Below are 26,800 nucleotides of genomic sequence, written 5' to 3'. Positions count from 1 at the left end.
AAAGTGAAATGGAGCTAAAGATTATTGATTTTAAGGAGGTCAGAGAACTGTAAGGCTAAGATGTTGGTTGAATTTCCTATATGCTCCCTGAAGCCAGCCTAATGGCATGACTTGGGATGGAGAGGAAGACTGAGCCTTGTGCCAACATTTTTAATGAATGTGAATGATTATTAATATTGGTTAATGAACAACAGTGGATGCAGCTTTGCCAAGTTAATTTTTCTTAGGTCATTAGTTGTTTCCTGTGGAGATTAAACTATGGCCAGTTTATTTGGAAATAAACAGATACTAAGTTAGGAAAATGAAACCCATCAGCACTCTTCATACCATTAATTTATTCTGCAAACATTCACTGAATACTTTTTCTGGGCCTTGAAGTTCCCCATGGCCTGGGGAGGAGATATACATTTAAATAGATAATTGACATTGTAATGGTAATAAGTGTTACAGTATATGAGTAGTGGTCTTATGTGGGATATATACCGAAATTCATTGGAATGGGGAACAAACTATCAAAACTGTTTAAGTTTATCCATTTCTTTTTTCTTTTTTTTTAAGATTTTATTTATTTATTTGAGAGAGAGACAGTGAGAGAGAGCATGAGCAAGGAGAAGGTCAGAGGGAGAAGCAGACTCTGCATGGAGCTGGGAGCCCGATGCGGGACTCGATCCCAGGACTCCGGGATCATGACCTGAGCTGAAGGCAATCAGTCGTCCAACCAACTGACCCACCCAGGCGTCCCAAGTTTATCCATTTCATCACATGTACTTTATTTTGCATGTATGTGTTGTTATATGTTATTTATTTCATTTATTTTAACTCTAGTATTTTTATAATTTTTTAATGCAAAAGATTTGAGGCAATATAAAAAGTATACATAACATGAAAATATCCATGTACACAGCATGTAGTTTAAGAAAAATTACAGATGCAATTGAAAGTTCCTGTGTATTCTTCCCTAATTCCATCCCTCTTTCTTTTTCTCCTTCTTCCCATTTTGAATTTGGGGTTTATCATTCACATGATTTTTGTTGTTGTTGTTGCATATTTTGAGGCTTATAAAATTGTTTTATACTCTTCTTTCTACAATTTGCTTTTTTCCCACTCATCATTGATTTTAAGAATTTTCAACATTGATAACTTTTAGTTCAAGTTCATTCATTTTTCCTGCTGTATAGTTTTTCATTGAGGACTATTCTTAATTTTCTTGATGGTGAGTGTTTAAATTGCTCTAATTTTTCATGTAAAGTGTTACAAATATTTCTGGAGATATCTCTTTTGAGCTCAGTTATCAATTGCTACATAACAAATCACCCCAAAACTTAGCAGTTTAAAACAACAAATATTTATTATCTCATAGTTTCTCTGGATTAAGCATCTATGCACAACTTAACTGGGTACCTCAGGGTTAGAGTGTCTCACGATACTATAGTCGGGTGGCAGTGGGCCTGCAGTCATCTTGAAGCTCACCTGGGGGAGGATTCGCTTCTCTGCTCACTCATATGGCTGTTGGCAGGCCTCAGGTCCTCACTGGCTGTTGGCCAGAGACATCAGTTCCTTCCTACATAGCATCTCCACAGGGCAGCCCACAATATGGCAGCTGGCTTCCCGCAGAGTGAATGAGCAAGTGATTGAGAGAGGGAACCCATGGTGGAAGCCACAGTGTATTTGTAATCTAATCTTGGAATCTCATCACTTCTACCATATTCTGCTCAGTAGGAATGAGTCCAGTCCACACTCAAGGGGAGGAAATTACATAAGGGTGTGAATAGCAGGAGGTAGGATCTTTGGAGGCCTTCTTAGATGCTGCCTACTGCATTGAGTCATAGGATACACATCATCAGCTTTACTAGATGTTGGGAAGGTTCTTTCCAAGTTGGCTATTCAAGTATACACTTTCCTAAACAATAAGACAAATTTTACTAATGTTTAAAATAGGGATCGACATCTGTGCTTATGTGATAGAAGGTTGTTACATAGAGTGTTTTGGTACTGGGAAGGACCCGTGGCAGTTCTTGGTTTGTTTTTGTGTATTTCCTGTTAGTGTGCCTGGTTGGGAGTATGAGTGTATTGTATTGCCTAGATTTAACTAAATTAATGCTTATGAAATGGACAAGTTACCTAAGAAGCATCTGCAAAGAAAAACATGGATTAAAATCAGAGGAATAATACAAGTATACATTAAAATGGTAGAACTGATACTTCTACTCTTACTCTAATTTCTTGGCTGTAAATGAGGGAAAAATAATATCTATAATGTTTTATAGGAAGTCAGCAAAAACATTAGAATCACATTGATCATTTCTTTATAATTTAATTCTAATCTTTATAATTTTTATTTTTGTGTTTTATAATTGACCACTGTTGCAACAATGAACCTTACCCTAAGTGTACTTTTTCCCAATTGTAGCTTATTTGTTAAAGTATTAGCTAATAATAATAGTACATGAACATTATACATGTAAAGTAAATAAAATACTTGTATATTGGGGGTACATGGTCAAATTTATAGTCTATCCTATTAGAATCATAGAGGTATGGAAGAATACTGTGGGAGTAAGGACTAGAGAGTACCTGACAGCTTAAGGACGTCAGGAAAGACTTCACAAAAGTGGTAGATTTTGAGCTGGATCATAAAGGACAGATAGGAGTCTAAAGGGCAGAAAAAGGCTAATGACATTTTTGGCAGAGGAAACAGCATTTGCACTGGAATAGATCCTTTAGGGTGTGGCTTTTTGAAGAAAAATAACTTCCCTAGGTGGTTAGATCTGTGCGGGAGGTGAAGGAAGAGAGAATGGAGGCTTTCGAGGTGGCGGGATGGCAGCTCCGTGAGCTAGTAGAGACAGTTAAGCATGACGTTGACATGATCTGCTAGAACTAAGCAGTCTTAGTTCTCCCAGTGAAAACTGGCTAGTTTGGTACTGCAGTACTATCCTTCAGGTCAAGACTTGAAAGACCAGCCTCTGCTTTCAGCTCCCACTGATAGGGAGCAGTGCTTTCCCATTGAGAACTTCAAACTATTGCTTTTGTTTTTCATAAACAAAATTGAGAGTAGGTAAACTTTATTATTATTATTTAAAAAGCTTTATTGAGGTATATTTAAGTCACTTGAATAAGCTGCACCTATTAAAAAAAAATGGGGGTGTCTGGGTGGCTCAGTCAGTTAAGTGGCTGACTTCACCTGAGGTCATGATCCCAGGGTTCTGGGATCAAGTCCTGTGTCAGGCTCCCTGATCAGTGGGGAGCCTGCTTCTCTCTCTGCCCTCTCTGCTCATCCTCACTTGCTCTCTCAAAAATAAATAAAACATTTGGGGTGCCTGGGTGGCTCAGTGGGTTAAAGCCTCTGCCTTCAGCTCAGGTCATGATCTCAGGGTCCTGGGATCAAGCCCTGCATCGAGCTCTCTGCTCAGAGGGGAGCCTGCTTCCCTTCCTCTCTCTCTACTTGCCTCTCTGCCTAGTTGTGATCTCTATCAAATAAATAAATAAAATATTAAAAAAATAAAACATTAAAAATATATGTAAATGTCTGAACTTAACAAATTGTAATTTTTAATCAAATGTATACACACACACATATATATATTTACCTGTGACTCCATCCTGACAATCAAGAGAATAAGAACATTTATCATCCCAAATGTTTTTTGTGCCTTTTGGATGAATTTTTAAAAGTTTAACACAGTATGTTAAAACCACTATATATAAAATACAACAACTTTTTTAGGGAATTTAGTGATTGGTCACATTTTAAAATGCTTTCTATTATGAAGATTTAAAAGCATAATTCACAACTAGAGAGAAGAGTATAACAGACTTCCGTGTACCCTATCACTCAACTTCAATGTGTAATAAGCATTTTTTTTAAAAGATTTTATTTATTTATTTGACAGAGAGAGATCACAAGTAGGCAGAGAGGCAGCAGAGAGAGAGAGAGAGAGGAGGAAGCAGACTCTCTGCTAAGCAGAGAGCCTGATGCGGAACTCGATCCCAGGACCCTGAGATTATGACCTGAGCTGAAGGCAGAGGCTTAACCCACTGAGCCACCCAGGTGCCCCAGCATTTTTAATCTTATTATTGTAATGCTTATACTTTTTGCTTTTCTCCAAATGTAGTGCTTTCTTGCAAAAGAAATTATACCAATTCTTCATTTTACAAATGAAGAAATGAAAACCTGGAGAAATTGAGTTACTAAATTTTTTTTTAAATTCTGGAAATGTAGAAGTTGTTGGGGAAGAAAAACTGCTATGTTTGCTAGACCCTTACTATGGGAAAGTGCTCTGGACTGGCAGTATGGCCATCACCTGGGAACATATTAGAATTGTACAATTGTATGCCCCACTCCAGACCTACTGAATCAGAAATTGTATTTTAATAAGATTTCCAGGTGATCATACACACATTAAAGTTTGAGAAACACAATAGTAGGGCAAATTGCCTCTTTGGGCAACCATAAAACTTTAGAATTAAAAACCTTTCTAAAATCAAGGTTGGTGAAAAGGGAAAAAATGGAATCCTCGCTAGTTACTGCTTAGTTTATGTTACAAATGATGCCCTATCTAGTACTATGAAAAGTTAATCATTTAGCTTTTTTCTATGTCACCCTTTTCAACTTATAAAAACAACAAAGATTCTGAGGATAAAATAAGTACCCAAGACTATTATTAGTTGTTTATGCCTTTTCCCAGGATTATGTTTGGTTTGTGAAAAGGAAGTAGAACCTCAGCATTTTTTTTTTTTAACAGCCCCATAAGCTGATAAAACAAAGCAAAGCCCAGAATCTCTTTTATCCCCCGCTTCATTCCAAAGATCACAAAGTTGGGCAACCAGAAGGCAGAATTAAACACTGTTCATTGTGTATACCAAGGGAGGACCTCATGTTGTGTTCAATCTAGCTGGCTAGGAAACCCTTCTATTAGCTTTTTCCTAATGTTTGCACTGAATGAGCCATTACATTTTGAAGGCAACACTGACTGAATTCAGTATTGATGCATTCACTTACCAACTTTTCTGCCTCTGGCAGAACAGTCTCTTTCTAATGGTAGTGTACAAACAGCAGTCACTGGCTTCATCCTCACTCTAAAGGAAGCCTTGTAATGTTGCTTCTGTCGCTATATCCTTTATATGTAAGGCCCCATTATAATTCCGTTCTTTGTGCCCACGCTCCAGAAATATTTTCTAGATAATTGTTACTCGTTAATGGAAACCCTTTTGGTATGGTCCCAGGTAAAAAAAAATCTATGCAGGATTTAAATATGTTCTGAGGTATACTGTGTTATAGTAAGATATTAATGTCTTAACAAAGAGGAAATATTAATATTGTTCTTCTGATTTGTAATGTTTTCACATATAGAACCTAGCGGTTGTATCTATATACTTTTCCAGAGAATCATTTGGCAGCCGAAAAAATATTTAGATTCAGAATTTATTAAAAGCCAGTTCCTTTTACTGCTATTGTATTTTTTCTGATGGAAGTGTATACTCTAGGTTAACCAGTAAAATAAATGCTTCTGGTTTTACTAAATCCATGGGTCCTTAGAGCCTGGTATGTACTCTGTCAAACAATCATATACAACATATAAACTGCAGTGATTCCAGTGGTGCCTTATTGGATCTCAAGAAACCAGTGTATTTGATCCCATATTATATTAATGGAGGGCTTTACCCAGTGAGATTATTCCACTGGCATTGACACTGCGAGACTGTGGACCATTAATAACAATATAATTTCCATTTTAATGCTAATGGAAAATCTAAAAATAAATTTTTAAAAATGTAAAATAAATCTTTAATATATAAAGTCTCAAAGCAATTTAAAAAATGATTTGCTGAAGTGCTGTCACGTTTAAGCATTGTATTTGAACTTATGATATGAGAAATATGAAAACATGGTGGTTGTACATATAGTTAACAGTTGTGGAAAATTTATATCTTCACTACTTTGAACCTTTTTTAATATGATAGACTAAGAGTCCTCTTGCATATTCTGGATTGTCTTTACTTAATTTCAGCCTTGACTCTTAAGCTGTAAAGTCTGGCTTGTTTTTAGGTAATGTTCTACATGCCTGTTTTCTGTTGTTTGTGATTATACAATTAGTAATATCTAGTGAAAATGTAGTTAGTATGGGAATAGTTCAAATTAAAATTAGAAACTGGACTTGGCATGTATTCAATTCACTGCCGAGGGTTAAAGTCCAGAGCCATGGCTAGTGGATCCTCACCTTTCTCTCCTGGTATTTTAGCTTTACTGATGATTTGAAACCATAGCAGTTAATATGCTTTAGCCTTTGCTTTTACAGATGAGAAATGGATCTTATACTTATATCACCAGGTTTCAAAACTATTTACACTAAGTGGGATGGTTTACTACCTCAGGGGTAGTGCATTAAGCCTATTGCTCTGGAGAATCCATTTTCATCTCTTCTCACCAATTGATGGGACAGATATGACAAGCCTTTAAAGTTGAGTGGAAATTTTCTGTGGGGCGGGCTGTTGTATTAAATTGTTCCTTACCACCACCATGGATGTTGTAAAGACTTGTGAGTGGGTAGCCTATGGCTAAGAAAAGAGATATATTGTCTGCAGTAGGGAGGCTGTAAGGCCTAATATATAGGGAATAGTTTTCTTCCTATCTGCTCACTATTTCCTTCTCCTTCTTTAAATCATAACTCGAGTCCATCCACTCCAAAGAGGTTTTCTTGATTAGCAAGCACCAGAAAGTGTTAGTCAGTTCTTAATTGTGTGTAATACTATGAGAGCCTGTGTTTGAAGAGGAACTGTATAGTCATTAGACATATAATTCCTAATTTGTACTGATGTATTCTTATACGTGGTTTACCATATTTAAAAGTTCAGGTTTCATGTGTTTATATTATATTTGCAAGGAACATGGATTGCCTAATTAATATGGTAACTACCCCCTAGTAATTCTTAGTTGAAAACACACTCTTGCCATTATGCTAACGACCATTTGTCTCTTTTTTTCCTGTTCGTTTCTAAATCAATAGGATTGTAACCTAGTGACTAACAAAAATGTTACAAGATGTTAATATATAATATCAAAAGAAAAGACACATAAAATAAGCTTTGAAATTAACCAATACATTAGAAAACCTTTGTTCTATTTTAAGGACTTATTTAGAATTAAAAAGTAGAGTTTTGAAATGTGGCAGAAATTTTCTGTAACATTTAAATTACTAATCAATAAATATTTTTTAATGAGGTCTCCTTCAACCTGCTGGAATTAGTTATATGCTCTAAATAACACAAGAAAGAGACAAGAGTTCTTTCTGCCTCAGTCTTTCTCTTATTGAACATACTTTAGTTTTCAGAATGTCCTCCTCAATTAGAATTTTTTGACAGTTCATGGATTTGGTCTCTGAGCTACTTTACCTCTACTGAAGGTGAGTTATTTAATTCTTAGAAAATCAGATCAACACACTTAACCATGTTTGTAAAGATCAGGAATTCTTAAGGAGAATTTAATAAACTTTCCTCTCCAGCTATAGTTATGATCACAAGGAAAGCATTAACATAACAACAGCAGCAATATTTTTCTCAAATCAAGAAATATTCCTCTAGAATATGTATCTAGGCATGAGGCGACTTTTTTATTTGTCACAGACTGAGAGAAATACCAACTGATTTTATTTTTGTTATCCCTACTGATGATTCACAATTTATATGTGACTTTTCACAATATATTTCTTGGGAACAAAGTTCATTGTAGTCTAAATGCAAACATATGTTTCTGTATATTAAGCAAGCATTTTAATACATTATTATTACTTGAGCTAATAACAAATAGTCATCTGTCAGTGAACTAAAAAGGTACAAAGTTCACAGTAATTCTTAGATAGCTTAGTAATTACCCAGACAGCTTGTTAGAAAAGCTGTTTAAATCTAGGATTATGAAATACACTGATGGCTATTTTCCTCCCATGGAGTTTCAAAAGATTGTTAGTACATTTGTCTATAATTACACACGAGTTCTCAGAGTCTTCATTAATGAAATTTATATTCCAAGCCAGCATTGATATTCCTTATAAATTCACTGACTTCTTCCTAAACCCGTACTTTTCTGTCTTTTATTCCTCTTAGTCCCCTCTCCCCATTTCTTGGGGGAAAAAAACACACAAACCAGTATGGTAATCATTAATATTTGATTTTTTTTTTTATTTTTTTTTTTTATTTTTTTTTTAAAGACTTTATTTATTTATTTGACAGAGAGAAATCACAAGTAGATGGAGAGGCAGGCAAAGAGAGAGAGAGGGAAGCAGGCTCTCCGCCGAGCAGGGAGCCCGATGTGGGACTCGATCCCAGGACTCTGAGATCATGACCTGAGCCGAAGGCAGCGGCTTAACCCACTGAGCCACCCAGGCGCCCCTATTTGATTTATTTTTCAATAAATATTTGCTAAATAAATTTCTTTGGGTCCTGGGAACTACTTGAGGGAAGAGAATATGAAAAGGTGGAAGAGAAAAGAAATTAAGTCCACAAAACCAGAAACTTTAATATATTTTTTCATTTTCTAATTATTGTTCCTCTATATCATGCCTTTATGTGTTCCTGCCAACACATATACATGAATTTACCACAGCAGCTGTGGTAGTTAATGGACTCTTAAAAGTCATGCTTGGATATAACTAAACAAATATGTATTCGTTCCTTTCTAATGAAATTACCCTTAACTGCCATCTTCAAAAGAAAGCCAGCTCCCAAATTGTTTAACTAGATTATTTTAAATAACATATATATATATATATATATATATATATATATTGCTTTAGTGTTAACTTTTTATAAAGATTATTAGAACAAACTTTACTCTTCTCAGGTCTTATTTCCATTTGTAAAAATACTTAATTCAGTATATTTACATTTAACTTTTTTATTTCCTAAGGTATTTGCAGTTGTTTATCTGTTGTTTAGTAATCCAAAAATTCTTGCACATAGCCATTTTGATACTAAATCACTATTCAGCCCCAACTTAAATATTTCAGTTATTTCTTTGTTCTCATTTTAAGGTGATACATTTTTAGATTGTGAGGCAAAATTTAGATGACCCAAAGTGACATTAATTAAAGAAGCAAGAGTCTTTTCTGTTTTAGGAAGAGGTTTCTTTGCACTTAAATGTGAGTTGTTTCCCCTCAATAATAATTGTCTCACTACCTACAATCTGTGTTCCTTACTGACTCATCCTTTAGAGTTCCGGTGTAGGCAACATTTTCTTTTCCTGGGCATGGATATAATTAGATAAAGACATGTAGAGTAGATGGAGTATTAGCAGATAATTCCTAATTTTGAAAGGCATATGTAACCAAGTTTATAGAATGGGATAAAAATGCCACGAGCTAGAATTTGTGGTAATTATCTATGTGTTTATAACATCTTTTACCCACATAACTGAATTTTCACATCCTTTTAAATCAGAGAGAAGTGTACTCATTAAATTTAATTCTGTCTAATTTTTGTCACTTATTTCTAGGATGTATCCATTTAGTATATATATATTTTTTATTCCTTTTTCGGAGTCAAAACTTCACAAATCAAGTAAACCTATTGTTTCAGTCATATTTATTATTGTTGTCATTAACTCCAATTATTATTATGATAAGAATAACAATTATAGTGTTAAATGCTATAAGATATTTGAGGTTAAAGCTGCAATAATAGACCACCAGATCTTAACAAATAGTATTTGGTTTCTGTTTTAACTATGGAGTCAGTGATGTTGCTGATTGAGCTATTCCACTTCAAAGAAACATCACAGAAATTTATACTGAAAAGATGAATAAGGGTGTGATGCCAGTAAAAGAGCTTAGATGTGTAGATAATGAGAAGAAGCCAAACTAGGCTGGTTACAGATTCCTCTCTCAAACTCCTCACAGAATGAAGTAGGGTATAAATAGTTATTTAGGCAAGTACTTTGGTGGTATATATATTCCACTAAGAAACTCTTGGGAAGTCTTCTATTGTAATGTTGATCCAGAAAGCACTTCATGTATTATTAGTCTTGTAACTCTAAATTTTGTGTCTCATAGTGAATTATTATGCCAATAAAAAGTTTGTATTATTATACCTACTCAGTACCTTACTACATGGGAAACCCTGGAAATTAACATATCTGTTATTCCTAAACACAAATCTGTTAATCAGCACCATCCCAACCCCGCAGTGTAACAAACTGGTTGGGATGGCTACTGCTAGTGGAGAAAATGGTTCTCTTGAGAGAAATTTTTTTCCTGGTTTCATGGGGTGTTTACTAACAGTAATCATTTCAACATGTATATTGTATCCTTTCTTTCATTTAAAGGTTTTAGCAGGAACACTAATCTGAGCACTAAGAATTAATTTAGGCTTTCAATGAATATTTGTTGAATTGAATTTACACAGCTCCTTCTATTTCCTTATGAGCTAGATAAAATGTATTTTGTATGTATTAATATTAGATTAATATGAACAATAAAATACCTTGAATGTGCTTTTGATTTTAAAGTACCTTTCTGTTTGCATCCAGCCAACATTTTTTCTGGGCTTTGGGCTGCTGAATTAGGCTGCTGTGTCTTCAGTCAGCAAAATTCCATTGGTGTATCTGTCTATATGAGATAAAACACTTTATTCTAGCACAGGAAAAATTTTCAAGTCATTCTCGTCTTTTTCTTGCCTTACAATTTGCTTCCCTTTATTTTATGCAGCTTTGTGAATGATGGAGTAAAAGAATTTCCTTTGAAAATTAGTGTATGATTTCAATGTTTTGATATATTTCTTACCGTGTTTTCTCTACTATTAACAAAAGACCATAAAAATTATAAACATGTAAGAAAATGCTCTTCCTGGGGCGCCTGGGTGGCTCAGTGGGTTAAAGCCTCTGCCTTCGGCTCAGGTCATGATCCCAGCGTCCTGGGATCGAGCCCCGCATCGGGCTCTCTGCTCAGCAGGGAGCCTGCTTCCTCTTCTCTCTCTGCTTACTTGTAATCTCTGTCTGTCAAATAAATAAATAAAATCTTTAAAAAAAAAAAAAAAAAAAAAAAAGAAAATGCTCTTCCTGATAAAGGTTTATTTATCAGGAATTTCTCTACTTCTTCTCATAATAAAATTAGTGGTATATGTTATTGTGTAGTAAGTTTTCTCACATTTTGTCTCTGTGTTTAGAACTGATAAATTCTCTAGCATTTCCTTTCAGAGCTTGCATCTGCTCTTTAAAACCCCCTTTTCTGTACTCACATACCCTCAGGTTTTGTTTTGTTTTGGAATTTTTCTCTTCTCTTCCCACTTACCATTTGTATATTCATACATATGTGTAACATGCACATAGGGACATATATATGCATATTCACAATATTTTTTTCTGAAATATATGTAAGTTATTGACACAATGAACTGTTGTCCTTTTCATTTTTTTTTTTTAAGATTTTATTTATTTATTTGAAAGTCAGAGATCACAAGTAGGCAGAGAGGCAGGCAGAGAGAGAGGAAGAGAAGCAGGCTCTCTGCCAAGCAGAGAGCCGGACACGGGGCTCAATCCCAGGACCCTGGAATCATGACCTGAGCCTAAGGCAGAGGCTTTAACCTACTGAGCCAGTCAGGTGCCCCGACACAATGCACTGTTAACCCTAAAAACTTCAGTGACTATTTTGTAAAGACAGAGATACTGTCTTTTATAACTATAGTGTAGTTATCAAACTCAGGAAATTAACAATGATATAATATTTTTGTATAATCTATAGACCTTTTATTCAAATTTCATCAATTTTCCCATTAACATGTTTTGTAGCAAAAGGAAAAAAAAATTACTGTCCAGGTTTCAGAGTAAGAACATGATTTACATTTTGTGTCTCTTTCATCTCCTTTAATCTGAAATAATTCCTTAATCTTTGTTTTTTGTGACATTGACATTTTTAAAAGAATATAGGCCATTTATTTTGGAGGCTATTCTTTCAGTTCAGGATTTTTTGATGTTTCCTTATAAATAGATTATTATACATTTTTGGCAGGAACATCACAGGGGTGATGTTTCGTCCTCAATGATTAGATCAAGAGACACATGTTGTCTCTGTCACATTACTAGTGATGATAACTTTGTTCATTACCTTCAGACTTATTTATTTAATTTTTACAAGTTTATTGAAATATAATTGACATAAAGTAAACTGCACACATTTACATGTGGGTTTTAATGTAACTGGTGAGTAAAGTTAATGACCTTAGAGGGAAGCCTTTACAAATTCTGTTTGAATTACAGGAACTTTATGAAATGTCAGGGCTGTGCGCTATCCTGGTTTGTCAACAAAGTCAGTGTAGGTTCTACATGGTATAAGGGGATAAATAACATGTAAAAGAAGAACAGATTGACTTTGGGTTTTTATCTAGACTGAGTATTGGACATCTTTGTGTGACCAGTGGCCTTTAAAATGTAGCTTCCTTATCTTCTGCTGTATTTGTTATCACGAGTTATATTAGTAGTCCATTCTCAGATCAGTCTTTAGAATTAAAAAAAACTATTACAGATGGTAAAGACTGAGTTGGTCATATACTATATATTGGTAATCAATTTATAATTTAAGTTGTAATTTATAAATACAGCTTTCATCCAATATTAGATAGCTAAGAATTAAGATTCCTTAGTCTGTATATTTCTTAACTGATTGAACCACCCACGTGCCTTTGTATATTTCTTGTAAGAGTTCATAAAAATCAGAATTTCAGACTCGGAAGAGATCTTAACCATTGTAATCTAGAGCTTTCCAAGCAGTATAAGATAATGAGCCTTAGTCCCTCAGCCGCTGGGCTGGCCCTGGGAAATCTGGAGCCTTTTGTGCTGGTCACTTATGTCGGCATGCAGTCCTTTTTATTCTAGTGTGCTACATAAATGTTACCATTTTCTATAGACACCGTGACATAAAGGAATAAGGAGACACTGACTTTGTCCAATAGCTCACTTAATCTTTAACTCTTTTCTCTTGTATCTCTGCTAAATGATCATTGATCCTAGCCATTTATTCAACAAATACTTCATACCAATTTGTGTGCCAGGCACTGTGCTAGATGTAAGGAATATAAAATAAGACAGATAAGCTGCTACATATTGAGCTTTTACATTTTGTTGGGGAAATAGACAAATCAACTAAATGAGTAACTGAGCAGGGTAATTTAAGATTAAATAAAGTACGGTGGATGAAGTGAACAGAGGGATGAAAGATATTAGAGATCATTAGATAGATTATTTTAAGAAGATATTTTTGAAGCAATAGCATTCAGCTGAGACTGGTAAGGATAGAATGAGCAGGCTTCAAAAGATCTGGAAGAAGGCTATTCCAAGAAGGACTAACCAAGTGCATTGGCCTGAGTGTAGGTATCAGTGTCTAGTTAGCCCTTAATACTCTGTTATTATTAGAAATATGTTTTCTGTTCTAGGGTAGTAACAATTCATCAGTCTACTTTCATTATTAAATATCTTCAGGACTGTAGTTCTGTGCTTGACCTGTCAAGTTTTTGATTATTAATTTGATTTCCCAAGTATCTCCACAGTAGGAGTTGAATGAAGTTCTCTGAGTAAGATACAAAATTATTTATGTTAACAAAAAGAGACATCTCTCTTTTTAATAAATCAATACATTTCTATTCTGGTTTATATATTAGTGGTTTATAAATTGAGTTATTAAATCTCATCTCTGGGTATATGGAATAAAGTCTACTTATAGATAAAATGTAGATAGAATTTAGATAGAAAATCTATTTTTTGAACCTTGAAGACAAAGTAAGTGATTCTGGATGTTGGTAAATTACTAAGTAACTATGGTATTTACTTTCAAACACTTTGTTGTTAGTCTACAATTTTAACATTTCTCTAGTGGAAAAATATGTATTTTGCAGACATAAGATATGTAGTATGAGTAATGTGGAACTGACAGTATCTAAAACATTGTTGCTTAACAGAATCCTAAATAGTACCCTTAATTTTCTTTTCTACAACTTTAGAGTCGAATTTTGTTAATTACACTAGGTAAAGTCACTTCAAATGCTGACTTAGCCAATCCTAAACCATTAGTCCTAAGGGAAATAAAGGACTAGGTTCTTGTAAGACTCTGATGTTAACAGTTTTGAATCGATCAGTGCATTACCTTGTATAAAATGTATTTCTGTTTAAAAAGACCCTTATTAAATATATATTGTTGATTCATTAACACTGGACTCATGGCCAAGAGCACTATAGATCATATCTGAATGAAACTTTTCTAATACTTATTTTCTCTGTGAGGCACATCCCATTCTTCTTGCATTTAAGAATACTAGACAGCACTTCAACGCTATGCTTGGAAGGCCATTTTATATAGCAAAATCCCCAACAAAGAACATAAAAGTGTGAAAAACATGATACTAAATATACTGCAGAAAGGATACTTGTTTACAGTGTGAAAACGAACAAGGAAGAACAGCCTTGCCCTGCTCAACCTTAGCTGGGAGCATGCACGTCTGGTAACTCAAAATTTTCTCTACTCTACGCAAGTACATATCTTCATGAACACTAAAGTACCTGCGTATTGATTTGGGGATTACAAATAAGTTTTGGTGACAAGGTGATTTCAGATACACTGTAATTGTTTAATTTTGGGAAACAATTTTCTAAAAATTTATTTTTACAGGGGAAATATAAAATAGATCAATCTTTGATTAGTTACTCTTTTTTTTTATTATTTTTTATTTATTTATTTATTTATTTTTATTTTTTTTTTAAAGATTTTATTTATTTATTTGACAGACAGAGATCACAAGTAGGCAGAGAGGCAGGCAGAGAGAGAGAGGAGGAAGCAGGCTCCCTGCTGAGCAGAGAGCCTGATGCGGGACTCGATCCCAGGACCCTGAGATCATGACCTGAGCCGAAGGCAGCGGCTTAACCCACTGAGCCACCCAGGCGCCCTGATTAGTTACTCTTAAACTACTTTCTATCTTGGTACTGATTTTGGGGGAGCAAATAATTCTGGTTATAGCCATTTTCATTGTAGTCATTTGGTTCTCTTTGTGACTCTGTTGTAACTATACTTCTGAGTATAGCGTAGGTTCTTCATATTCCTGAAGACAATTCTATCTCAGTATAAAAAAAACCCAATCGAACAAGGACAAATAAACTTTAGAACTTATAGGAGAGAATAGAGTATCTGTGACTTCAGAGAAAGGAGAGATTGCTTAGAACATAAAAATTACAAATCATAAGTGAAATAATTGATAAGTTATGTTATCAAGTTACATTCAGTTACATTAAAATGAATTTTGGTCCTCAACATAAACATGAAGAAAATGAAAGTGTAAACCACAGAGTGGGAGAAGATACTGCAATGTAAATCACTGATAAGTTATTATTATTAGGATATATAAAGAATTGCTGTACGTTATTAAGAAAAAGACAGTGTAATATGGGTTGCCTGGGTGGCTCAGTTGGTTAAGCATCTGTCTTTGGCTTGGGTCATGATCCCAGGGTCCTGGGATTTAGTCCGGCATTGGGTTCCTTGCTCTGTGGGGAGCCTGCTTCTCCCTCTGCCTGCCGATCCCCTCCTTGTCCTCTCTTTCTCTCTCTCTCTCTGACAAATAAATAAAATAAAATCAAAAAAGAAAAAGACAGTGTGATAGAAAAATGGACAACAAACTGGGTTGCTTTATGAAAGAACCATAGAGAGTATGACCAGTTCTGCTATAATGCTTGTTTTGGAAAGTGTGGAAGTATTCCAATATGATTGATGTATTAGGGGATAATTTGGGCATAATGCAGATTTTACATTTGCTTATGTGTGATTTTGTCCTTGAGAAACACTGAGTGAATGCAAAAAACTACACCCATCTGAGACGAGCTGCATAGGAATATGCAAAATGCACACACCTCAGACATCTTTAGCTTACCTCAATTCAATGAGTCTGGTGTGAGCCACCCCCAACCCATCCACATCTAGTATTAGAATTTTCTGATTTCAGATACCCTTCTTCCACCACATTAGTAGCTCACAAGTTGTAACCTTTGCAACATCTACTTGTTTAAGCAAACTTCAGTTTTGTTTCAAAGTGATATGCTCTGTTTATTGTATTACATATGTATTTCTTAATCATTTAACATGCATAAGACTGGGTTATCTTTATTAGACTCCTACTATTTTATTAATGTATATCACTGACCCCTCCCCCCCCATAAGTTCTGTGGTGTTTATGGCACCATTTTTGTATAGCTCCGTGATTTTAGGGGTGCGTATGTTGCACTATAGCAGAACTGATGGTACATCTGGTGTGATTCCTTTTATGTTCAAAGACATGTAAAACTGAACTTGTGTATGAATGTGATGAAACTCTAAAGGGGATGAAGGAAGGAGTATAGGGATGGGATTGGGGAGTGGTGCACAGTGTTCTTTCAAAGATTGTTAGGGGTGCTTGGGTGGCTTAGTCAGTTAAATGTCTGCCTTCGGCTTAGGTCATGATCCTGGAGTCCTGGGATCGAGACCCTGCATTAGGCTCCCTGCTCAGCAGAGAGTCTGCTTCTCCCTTTCTCTCTGCCCCTCACTCTGCTTGTGCTCGCTCTCTCTCTTTCACATAAATAAATAAAATCTTTTAAAAAAAGATTGTTAGATTGTTTCTTCAGCTGGATAGTAGGTACAATGGCTGGTGGTTGCTTATTATTTTTATGCCATTCATATACTTCATTGAAATATAATTCACATACCATGCAATTCATACATTTAAAGTATGTAACTCACTGGTTTCCATTATATCCTCAGAGTTGTGCAACCATCACCACAATTTTAGAACACCTTTATCACCCCAAAAAGAAACCTACTTGTTAGCAGTTACTTTTTTTTTTTAAAAGATTTTATTTTTTATTTATTTGACAGAGAGAGATCACAGTAGACAGAGAGGCAGGCAGAGAGAGAGAGGGAAGCAGGCTCCCTGCCGAGCAGGGATCCCGATGCGGGACTCGATCCCAGGACCCTGAGATCATGACCGGAGCCGAAGGCAGCGGCTTAACCCACTGAGCCACCCAAGTGCCCGCGTTACTTTTTTTTTTTAAGACTTTATTTATTTATTTGACAGAAAAAGATCACAAATAAGTGGGGAGGCAGGAGGAGAGAGGAGGAAGCAGGCCTCCTGCTGAGCAGAGAGCCCGACACGGGGCTCGATCCCAGGACCCCGAGACCACGACCCAAGCCGAAGGCAGAGGCCTTAACCCACTGAGCCACCCAGGCGCCCCTAGCAGTAACTTTTCATTTTCCCCCACAACCTCAGCCCCAGGCAGCCACTAATATCCTTTCTATTTCTTTGAATTTGCTTATTCTGCATATTACACATAAATGGAATCATATAATATGCCGTCTTCTGTAATTAGCTTCTTTCATTTAGCAGAATGTTTTGAAGATTCATTCTTGTTGTCACTTGTATCAGCGCTTTCTTTCTTTCTATGGGCGAAAAATATTCCAGTGTATGGATAGAGTGTATTTTACATACCTACTCATCAGCTGATGGACAGTTAGGTTGTTTCCTCTTTTTGGCTCTTATAATATTGCTGCTATGAATATTTGTATGTAAGATTTCAGATGGACATAATGTTTTTATTTCTCTTGTGAGTGGAATTGATACCTAACTATGTTTAACCTTTTGAGGACTGCACCATTCTACATTTCTACTAGCAGTATACCATATGTATACTTTTTATATGTGTGTGTGTGTGTGTGTGTGTTTAAAATATCTATTCAATACACTTTAATACTTTTCAAAACAAGACAGTAGGGACATTTGAAGTGACTAGCTGTCTTTTTGTCTTTAAGTACAGAAACAGATAAGGAATGAGAAAATCTCCAAAGCTAGGGATTCTATCAGGTGATGAAGTTTACTTTAACATTTGGAGCTCTGGATCACTGGATATCTCTAGAATGCTGGGTTGATTTGTGGAGGAAGGAAACTTTATCTTCAACAAAATTCCCATAATTTCTTCTAAACCTCTCCTCACTTATTCTCTTTTCGTTCTAGGTGCTTCCTGATTTTTGTACCATCCCTCTGGAGGCCTAGTTTTATAGATTCCCAAATGACCCCTCCCTTCTCTTTGCTTTTGTAAAACTTTTCATTTTCTTAGTGTTTGTCTCTTAGAGGCAAGTATTCTATACTGACTTACTCTTTTTTTTAAAGATTTTATTTATTTCACAGAGATCACAAGTAGGCAGAGAAGCAGGCAGAGAGAGAGGAAGGGAAGCAGACTCCCAGCTGAGCAGAGAGCCCGATGCAGGGCTCAGTCCCAGGATCCCAGGATCATGACCTGAGCTGAAGGCAGAGGCTTTAACCCACTGAGCCACCCAGGTGCCCTAACTTACTATTTTTTCAAGACTCTATTTATTCGTCAGAGAGAAGGAGAGAGAGCACAAGCAGGGGAAGCAGCAGGCAGAGGGAGAAGCAGGCTTCCCGCCAATCAGGGAGCCCAATTCAGGGCTCAATCCCAGGACCCTGGGATCATGACCTGAGCCAAATGCAGAAACTTAACCGACTGAGCCATCTAGGCGTCCCTATACTAACTTACTATTGACTGATGTTAGGTTAGTGTTTTAGAATTTTCAGAGGATTTCCAATTTAAAAGATCATTTTGTTCAAAAGAATATACTTGGGTGCCTAGGTGGCTCCATGGGTTAAGCTTCTGCCTTCAGCTCAGGTCATGGTCTCAGGGTCCTGGGATCGAGCCCCGAATCGGACTCTCTGCTTGGCAGGGAGCCTGCTTCCTCTTCTCTCTTTGCCTGCCTCTCCGTCTACTTGTGATATCTGCCTGTTAAATAAATAAATAAAATCTTTAAAAAAAAAAAAAAGAATAAACTTTATGATATAATGTTAAGCTTTCAGGGCAGGAGTGAGTCGGTGCATGTGTTCTGTATGTGTTCATTCGTATGTATGTGGAAATAAATAGCTCTTTACAGTACCCAGTAAGCCATGCATGTAATTCTCTGTTCCTGATGAGGTCTCTTCACACTTCATTCTGACTATGTCTGACCCTACTTCTACTTGTGTTAAGTAGGCCTCTTTGGCCAGTTTTCAATGATCTCAGACTGTAGTGGACTTTTGGATATTTTTATATATGTAGTTACTCAGCATCTTTTAAACATCTGTCCTCTATTAGGGAAAATGCTACTTTTAGTTCTGTGTCTCCAAGCCAGAAAACCATTTCCTCACTTTTTTTTTTTTTTTTTAAGATTTTATTTATTTATTTGAGAGGGAGAACATAAGAGGGAGAGGGTCAGAGAGAGAAGCAGACTCCCCACTGTGCAGGGAGACCTGATCCCAGGACCTGGGATCATGACCTGAGCTGAAGGCAGACACGTAATGATTGAGCCACCCAAGTGCCCTCATCTTTTTTGAAGCCAGGGGTCAGGCATCTGATCCAGACCCAGCCAACTAGATGTAGTCATTTGAATTCAGGAGAGAAAAGTGTGAAGAAGATGGCACAGTATGGAATCTGTTCCTAACAAAAGTGTCAAAGCTGGCATAGATATTAGCTTTTGTGGGTGGCAAATGGTGGGGCTCGTAGTCACGCACCTTTACGGCTCAAGTTGTGAGGTGTGGGGGCACCTTGGTAGCTCAGTGGGTTAAGCCTCTGCCTTCAGCTCCAGTCATGATCCCAGGGTCCTGAGATGGAGCCCCGCATTGGGCTCTCTGCTCAGCAGGGAACCTGCTTCCCTTCTTCTCTCTCTGCCTGCCTCTCTGCCTAATTGTGATCTCTATCTGTCAAATAGATAAATAAAATAAAATTTTAAAAAAGAAATAGAAATGTTTAAAAAAGAAAAAAGATGTGAGGTGTGGTCTCTGTGCCTAGTGGCAGTCCTACGTGAGGATTTGGGTGTTGCAAGTTACATAGGAATAGGCCCTCTGGAAAATTCTAAAAGATCTGTAATATCTTTTAGAAATATCTCTTCTAATTAACTAGAATTGTCTCTATCTTTCTTGATTCCTTAAACTCTTTCTTAACTGATGGTTAAATCCTTATTTGGATGATTAACATGAGGTCCAGATCTTCCTTGGCTGGAGATAGAATGTTTGCCTAGTGGCTTCTTAATTAGCCTTTAAGAAAATATCTTTGTTTGGGGTGCCTGGGTGGCTCAGTGGGTTAAGCCTCTGCCTTCGGTTCAGGTCGTGGTCTCAGGGTCCTGGGGTTGAGCCCCACATCCAGCTCTCTGCTCAGTGGGGAGCCTGCTTCTCCCCACCCCCCCACCGCCCTCTGCCTGACTCCCTGCCTACTTGTGATCTTTCTCTCCATCAAATAAATAAAATCTTTAAAAAAAAAAAAAAAGAAAAGGGGGCGCCTGGGTGGTTCAGTGGGTTAAAGCCTCTGCCTTCAGCTCAGGTCATGATCTCAGGGTCCTGGGATCAAGCCCCTCATTGGGCTCTCTGCTCAGCAGGGAGCCTGCTTCCTCCTCTCTCTCTTTGCCTGCCTCTTTGCCTACTTGTGATCTCTGTCTGTCAAATAAATAAATAAAATCTAAAAAAAAAAAAAAGAAAATATGTTTTATGAACTATTGAAAGCATACAGAAAGTTAGTGACTAGTAAACAACCTCCAGCTCTATCAAAAATATCCATTTAGCTATATTTGCTTCAGGTCTTTTAAGAAGTAAAACATTACAGATATAGTCTATTACTTGACTCTTTTCATTGACTAGGTTTGCTTTGTTGTTTTCCATCTACACACTTGAGTTTCACATTCACTTTCTATTATTTTAGTGGGTATCAACATGGTGCCTTACCCCAGTGATTATTTAAGAGCCTTTAAAGTTTTTAGTCTTTTTTTTTTTTTTTTTTTTAAAGAAAAGCACTTGTTAGCATTAATGAACCTCTCCCCACAGGGCTTCAAGCTACTAGAACACAGGCGCCCCCGACACCCTTGATCTTCTCCTCTGCTCTTCTACTGAAGAATTTGGCCTTCACGATGACAGGCTGTTTTGGGAGTTTCCCCTTTCCCAAAACTTTGTAGTAGCCCGATCGTACCACATCAATGATAGGAGCAGCTCCAGTCTTGTTTTCGGCGGCATTTACTCGTGTCTGCTCACTGACTCAGGTCCACAGTTTATCAAGGTTGACAGTTGGGCAGAAGCTCTGGTTCCTCTTTAAGTGGTAATGTCTCATACCAACTTTTCCAAAGTAACCTGGGTGATATTTGTCGAAGTTGATCCTGTGGTGATGCATGCCACCAGCATTACCCCGGCCTCCTGGGTGCTTCTGGTGCTTGCCGATGCGGCTGTGGCCGTGGCTCACGTGGCCCCGAAGTTTCTGGGTCTTCCTCAGTCTGGAAGGCATGTCGGCAGCCCAGACGGAAAAGGGCAGTCTCTTACCTTTCTGATCAATACAAGGACTCGAAGGCTTTCAGTCTTCGCTCCTGTCCATCTTGCACATAGGTATAGGTTGCAAGTAATGAAAACCCCAAGTACTGTCATTTAAGCAAATCAGGATTTCTTTTTTTTATATAACAGGAGACTCAGACTAATATAATTTAGTCAGCAACTCATTAATGTTGGGGCCATTTTCTCTGCAATTTTCATGGCCAGTGAAAGCCCTTAATGGGCTGTCTTCTGTGTCATTTTGACACATCTTCATTATTCCTTGAGCCATTCCTTACATTCGGGTCCATCAAGAGGTTCCAAACCATCTTATCTTTTCCTTGCCCCAGCCTTGGAATCAGCCACATTCTCTAAGTATCCCTTGTTTCTTTTAGTGGAGAATGACATTTAGAAACCAAGATTTAGGGGCGCTTGGCTGTCTCAGTCGTTTAGTGTCTGCCTTTGGCTCAGGTCATGATCCCAGGGTCCTGGGATCGAGCCCCGCATCGGGCTCCCTGCTTGGTGGGAAGCCACTTCTCTCTCTCCCACTCTGCCTGCTTGTGTTCCCTCTCTCACTGTGTCTCTTGTCTGTCAAATAAGTAAGTAAAATCTTTAAAAAAAAGAAAAAGAAACTAAGATTTATGTATAAGGTTCATTCATTGCTATTGGGTGTTCCTGCTTCCGGGTCTCCTCAATGAACAAAATGTAGGGAATACCCCCTCCAACACACACAACACATACATACACACACAATGAGAACAAATTTTAATCAATATCATATCTGTTTATCTAGAAAACCATGAATCCATTTCAACACTACAAAGTTCATTCCAATTTTCTCCTGTTTCATGTCTGTATCTCCCTTTTTTGCTAGTGTAAAACCTGGTTTCCATTAACTTAATATATTTAATTATTAGATCAGTCCTCCCTGATTATAACTAACCTCCTGTTACTGCTTGCCTCACCTTCCTAGTCTTATGTCCTCACCATCTTCTTACCCTTCTTAGGCTCTGGTACCATAGGATGGTTCAGTCCTCCTTTCCCCCTTCTATTCCCCTCACCCCACCGAAACCCGTGAATATTCTCTTCCCCCCGAGCAGGCTTCCCACAGCCCATAGTAGGCCGCCATTGGTAAAGTATACAGATACTCTCCAAAACTCCCTTTGGGAACTGCCAACCCTTCGTTGAATGTGTTTACTTCTCTTCTTCCCTTCAGACATCTGCCTTGCTTAGCCCTACCTGAAACCTTTGTACTGAATTAAATAAATCCTTCTTTCATCTTCTCCTCCCTTCCTCCCCTCCCTTCTGTTGCATAGACACAGGTCGTCCTATCTTCAAGGGTACCACTGAGGATATTTTAGTCTTTTTTTCCCCTGTTTTTTGTTTGTTATATGCATTGTCTGTTTTCCCTCTTACATGTATATTTTTCTGTTTGTTTTGGTCTAGCTTTCATGTTAGGGACATTTCCTCAAATGTCTGGTGATTTTTATCTGCTTATTCATTTAGTCCTTTGGCTTTAAATATTAGTGTGCTGATATTTCCCAAAATTATATTGTCACTTTGATCCTCTCCCTGGAATTCTGGGCTCAACTAATTTCCTGCTCAGTATCTCCACTTGGATATCTAATAAACATCAAAAATCAGCATATCCAAAATTGGGTTCTTGAATTTCTCTGTAAACTTTCCCTTCCTCATTTTAGTAAAGGCCAACATCACTCATCTAGTAGCTCAGGCCAGAAGCCCTGGGGACCTGTGATTTTTCTTTTTCTCTTACAGCCAGTATTCACTCCATCAGCAAGATCACTTGTTTTTTAAAAATCAGAATCTGAAAGGTCAAGAAGCAAAGACGTCTCAGTAGCAATGTGCACGACTACTAACTAGGTCTTAGTCTTTAATACCACTCCCAACTAAAAACCAAGGACCTTGGAGAACTGGCTGATTCTAGGGCTGGGGCAAGTAGGGGTAAGACAATCCTGGAGATCTTTTTATGCAAGGATATTTGGAAATGCTGAAAAAGATGATCAGGACATGTCACAAGGACATAGGAGCCAGTCTGGAGAGTTTCCACTTGCCAAATCTGGGACTGTTTGAGCTCCAAAATAGTTAAATACAGAAATGAATTATAAACCATTGGAAAAAATAAAAATTCATGAATCAGTACTAATCAGGGACAGATAGATAAATAAATAAATGGGTGAAGAGGGAGAGCTCTTAACAGTCAAATGCAGAGACCAACTGGTAAGTGTGGAAAGACTAGAGTTGGAAAATCATCTTTTCATAATGTTTATAGTTAAGAGTGGATCAGGCAAGAATCATCAACAAATTTTAATATAGGGGGAAATTTTGTTTAGGAGTAGAATATTTGTGGTCGTAAAGTGTCTTCCCAGAGATTGAGTGACAAGGAGGAAAAATAACACTAGTAGTCCAGCATAGAAATTAGACAATACTTTGACCAGGTGATCAAATTAACAGCATTAGTAAGGGACAGATGGACATTCTGTGCCTCCAGATGTGATACTGTGAGAAGATTACAACATCACCCATGCATCACTGGGGATATATAATCTAATCACAAGGAAATGTCAGACAAACCCTAAATGAGAAACATTCTAATTTTAAAATGGGGGGAGAGGACTTTATTCTTCAAAAATGTCAGTGTCATAGGTGTTCTAAAAATGTTCCAGATTAAAGGAACCTAAAGAGATTGGGAGCTAAATGTAGGATCCAATCCTAGACTGAATCCTGAGATGGAGGGTATAAAATGCTAGGACATTATTGGGTCGACTGAAAAAATTGGAGTATAAACAGTAGATTAGATAAAAGCATTGTATCATGTTAAGTTTACTGAAGTTGATCACTGTGATTGTGTAAGAGAATATTGCATTTTTATGAAATATTGAATGTTTAGGGGAAAGAACCATGATATATGTAACCTACACTCAAGTGGTTCAAAAAGAAAATTTGTGTATATAAGTGTGTGTGTGTGTGTGTGTGTGTGTGTGTCCATGCATGCATGTATGTACTTGATAGGAGTAAAGTGTTGATAATAGGTAAATGGCTGAATCTGGTAATGGATGTATGAGTGCTCTTTGTACTATTTTTGTTTGTTACCTTTTTTATAAGTTTGAGATTATTAAAAGCAAAAACAAAAGCATAACCCACATCTTACTCTTTTTCACTTCTCCCTCCTTTTGTCAGGCAACCTTTATGTCTTGCTTTGACCACTCCAATGGCGTTCCTGCCGATCTCTCTGCTTCCATCCATGCTACCCTACAGTCATTTCTTCACACAATTGGCAAAGTGATTTTTTCAAAGCATAAATCAGATAATATCACTCCTCTTCTCACAGCTTACCATTTTACCTGAAATAAAAATTTAGTCCGTAACTAGAGTCTTCAAGGCCTGTGTGCTGTGGCCTACTTCAACTTCTCTGATATTATCTCCCATCACTCTGTGCCACTCATTTTGCTCCAGCTGCACTGGCCTCTTCGTGTTTCTCCAGTAGGCCAAATGTAGTCTTCTTTCAGGGGTTTTATACTTGCTCTGCTCTCTGCCTGGAACACTCTTTATTCAGATAGCTGTGTGGTTCCCACCCTTCCTTCTGGCCTGTGCTGGAATCTATCCTCATAAGAGACCCTCTTCCTGACATACTGAGTTAAAACAACATTCCTCCTTCCCCTGCCCCATTACACTCTATTCTCCATCCCTGCTTTATTTCTACTTCTGTTATATATGCTGCCTTTGTATATTGTCTTTATTCTTTTTAGAATGTAAGCTCCTTGAGAGAGGGACTTTGTTTTGTTCATTACTGTATCCCACTGCTTACAACAGTGCCTGACACATAGTAGGCTCTCAGTAAATGCTTGAGAATAGAAGAATAAGCTTCCACACACTTAAAAGCTGGTTGAAAATTGACTGTGTGTGAGTGGAGCTTCTTGGTTTTTGTTGTAGAATGGTGGGTTTAGTTCTACACCATTGTGTAGATCCATCTGTCAGATCTGCGTCTCTTAGGTTGGTCAGTTCCTCTGAGAGATTTGTATGAATATCCTACTAGAAAGGAAGAGAAGAAAGTGGGGTTGTCTGTAGGTCCGGCTCCTGATGTTCTGGGAACAAAATGGGGCTCTTTCTTGTCTGTTTTAATGCTCTTTCTTCTTGGAGATTTGTGTGCTCCCCCTCCCCTTTTATCATCCTTGTGGTAGGATTTCAGTTAGGAGTGGCGGCAAACAAGTGTGTTCATTTCATCAATCCAATTGGTTCTTTCAATAGGAAGACCTTATATCACAACTAAGAGGACTCCTGCTTGTTCTTGTATGATATTAGGCAACTACAGTTGACTTGGGAACTGACATTAAGTCATGCCTGTCAATTGAGAGGAGAACTTTTCAAGTGAGCGTGTTTTAGCCACTAGCCACTTGTGGTGATTAAGGACTTAAAATGTGGCTTGTTTGAATTGAGGTGAGCAATGATTGTAAAATACACACCAAGTTTAAAAAACTGAAAACAGCATAAAATATCTCATGAATAGTTTTAGAATATTGACTACATGTTGAAATGATAATATTTTGGATATGTTGAATTTATATATTATTAAGATTAATTTTATCTATTTCTTTTTTACTTTTTCAAACTTCACTATTAGAAATTTAAAATGACCTGTATGGATTGCATTATAATTCTTCTGGACAGCACTGCTGTAGAGTCCAACAACTAAGGCAAACATATTTGTCAATAGTGGTCCTGGATCCTAGAAAGCCATGAAAGGATCAAAATTAGCAGATAGAATTTGTCCCCCAAGGATGGACACTTTCATTTTTGACCTTGCTGTATGGTACTTCTATATACTTTAGGAAGAGCTATTGTCTTTGTTAGCTTTTAACTTTATATAGATTTGAACTTGCCACTTTGGTCCTTCACCTTTTTTTGAATGCTAAATTGCTAGTAAAATTCTAGAACAGAACAGAATAGATCCACATATTCCCAAACTATACTCTTTTATTTAAGTGTAGTGCTGTAACCTAGATATACTTGGCTCCCAGGATTTTTAGTCCTATAGAGTAATTCCAGAAGGCATGAATAGTCTGAAAATGTTCTTTTTTCACAAATGTAGGCACTTCTTCTAATTGCCTGAAAACAACATATAGAAAGACCTACGAGCTGAAACAGAAATGGAGACTACTTACTCCCTTTTGAGTGCCCAATGAGTAATATTCATGATTATTGACTAGTAGTGGATCAATTTGGCCTTAAAGCCCAATTGATCACACTAGTATTCTTACAGCTGTATTGGACTTTTACATCTCCACAGAGGCACAGATTATAGTCTGTTTGGCATTCATTTTTAATTTTATGAAGAGTGTTTCAAATTAAAACCTCCTATCAGATCACTCTCCCTCCTCTGAGACATTAATATGGTCCTTATATAATTAAGCCATCCACCATTCAAGCCGATTAACAACTTCCAGAATAGGAATTTGAGGTTGAA

General features: G+C 37.1%; 1 protein-coding gene and 1 pseudogene across 3 annotated transcripts in view; one reads left to right on the top strand and one right to left on the bottom strand.

The window, feature by feature from the left end:
• PBX3 (PBX homeobox 3) overlaps nucleotides 1–26,800 on the top strand; it is a 217,200-nt gene that overhangs the window by 38,677 nt on the left and 151,723 nt on the right. The gene's annotated exons all lie outside the window — the stretch shown is intronic.
• On the bottom strand, nucleotides 20,823–21,325 carry LOC131812038 (large ribosomal subunit protein uL15-like; annotated as a pseudogene).

The sequence above is a fragment of the Mustela lutreola genome, chromosome 12, assembly GCF_030435805.1.
Source record: "Mustela lutreola isolate mMusLut2 chromosome 12, mMusLut2.pri, whole genome shotgun sequence".
Taxonomy (NCBI): domain Eukaryota; kingdom Metazoa; phylum Chordata; class Mammalia; order Carnivora; family Mustelidae; genus Mustela; species Mustela lutreola.
The sequence above is the reverse complement of the archived record's forward strand: the minus strand, read 5'-3'. Positions and strand labels throughout refer to the sequence as shown.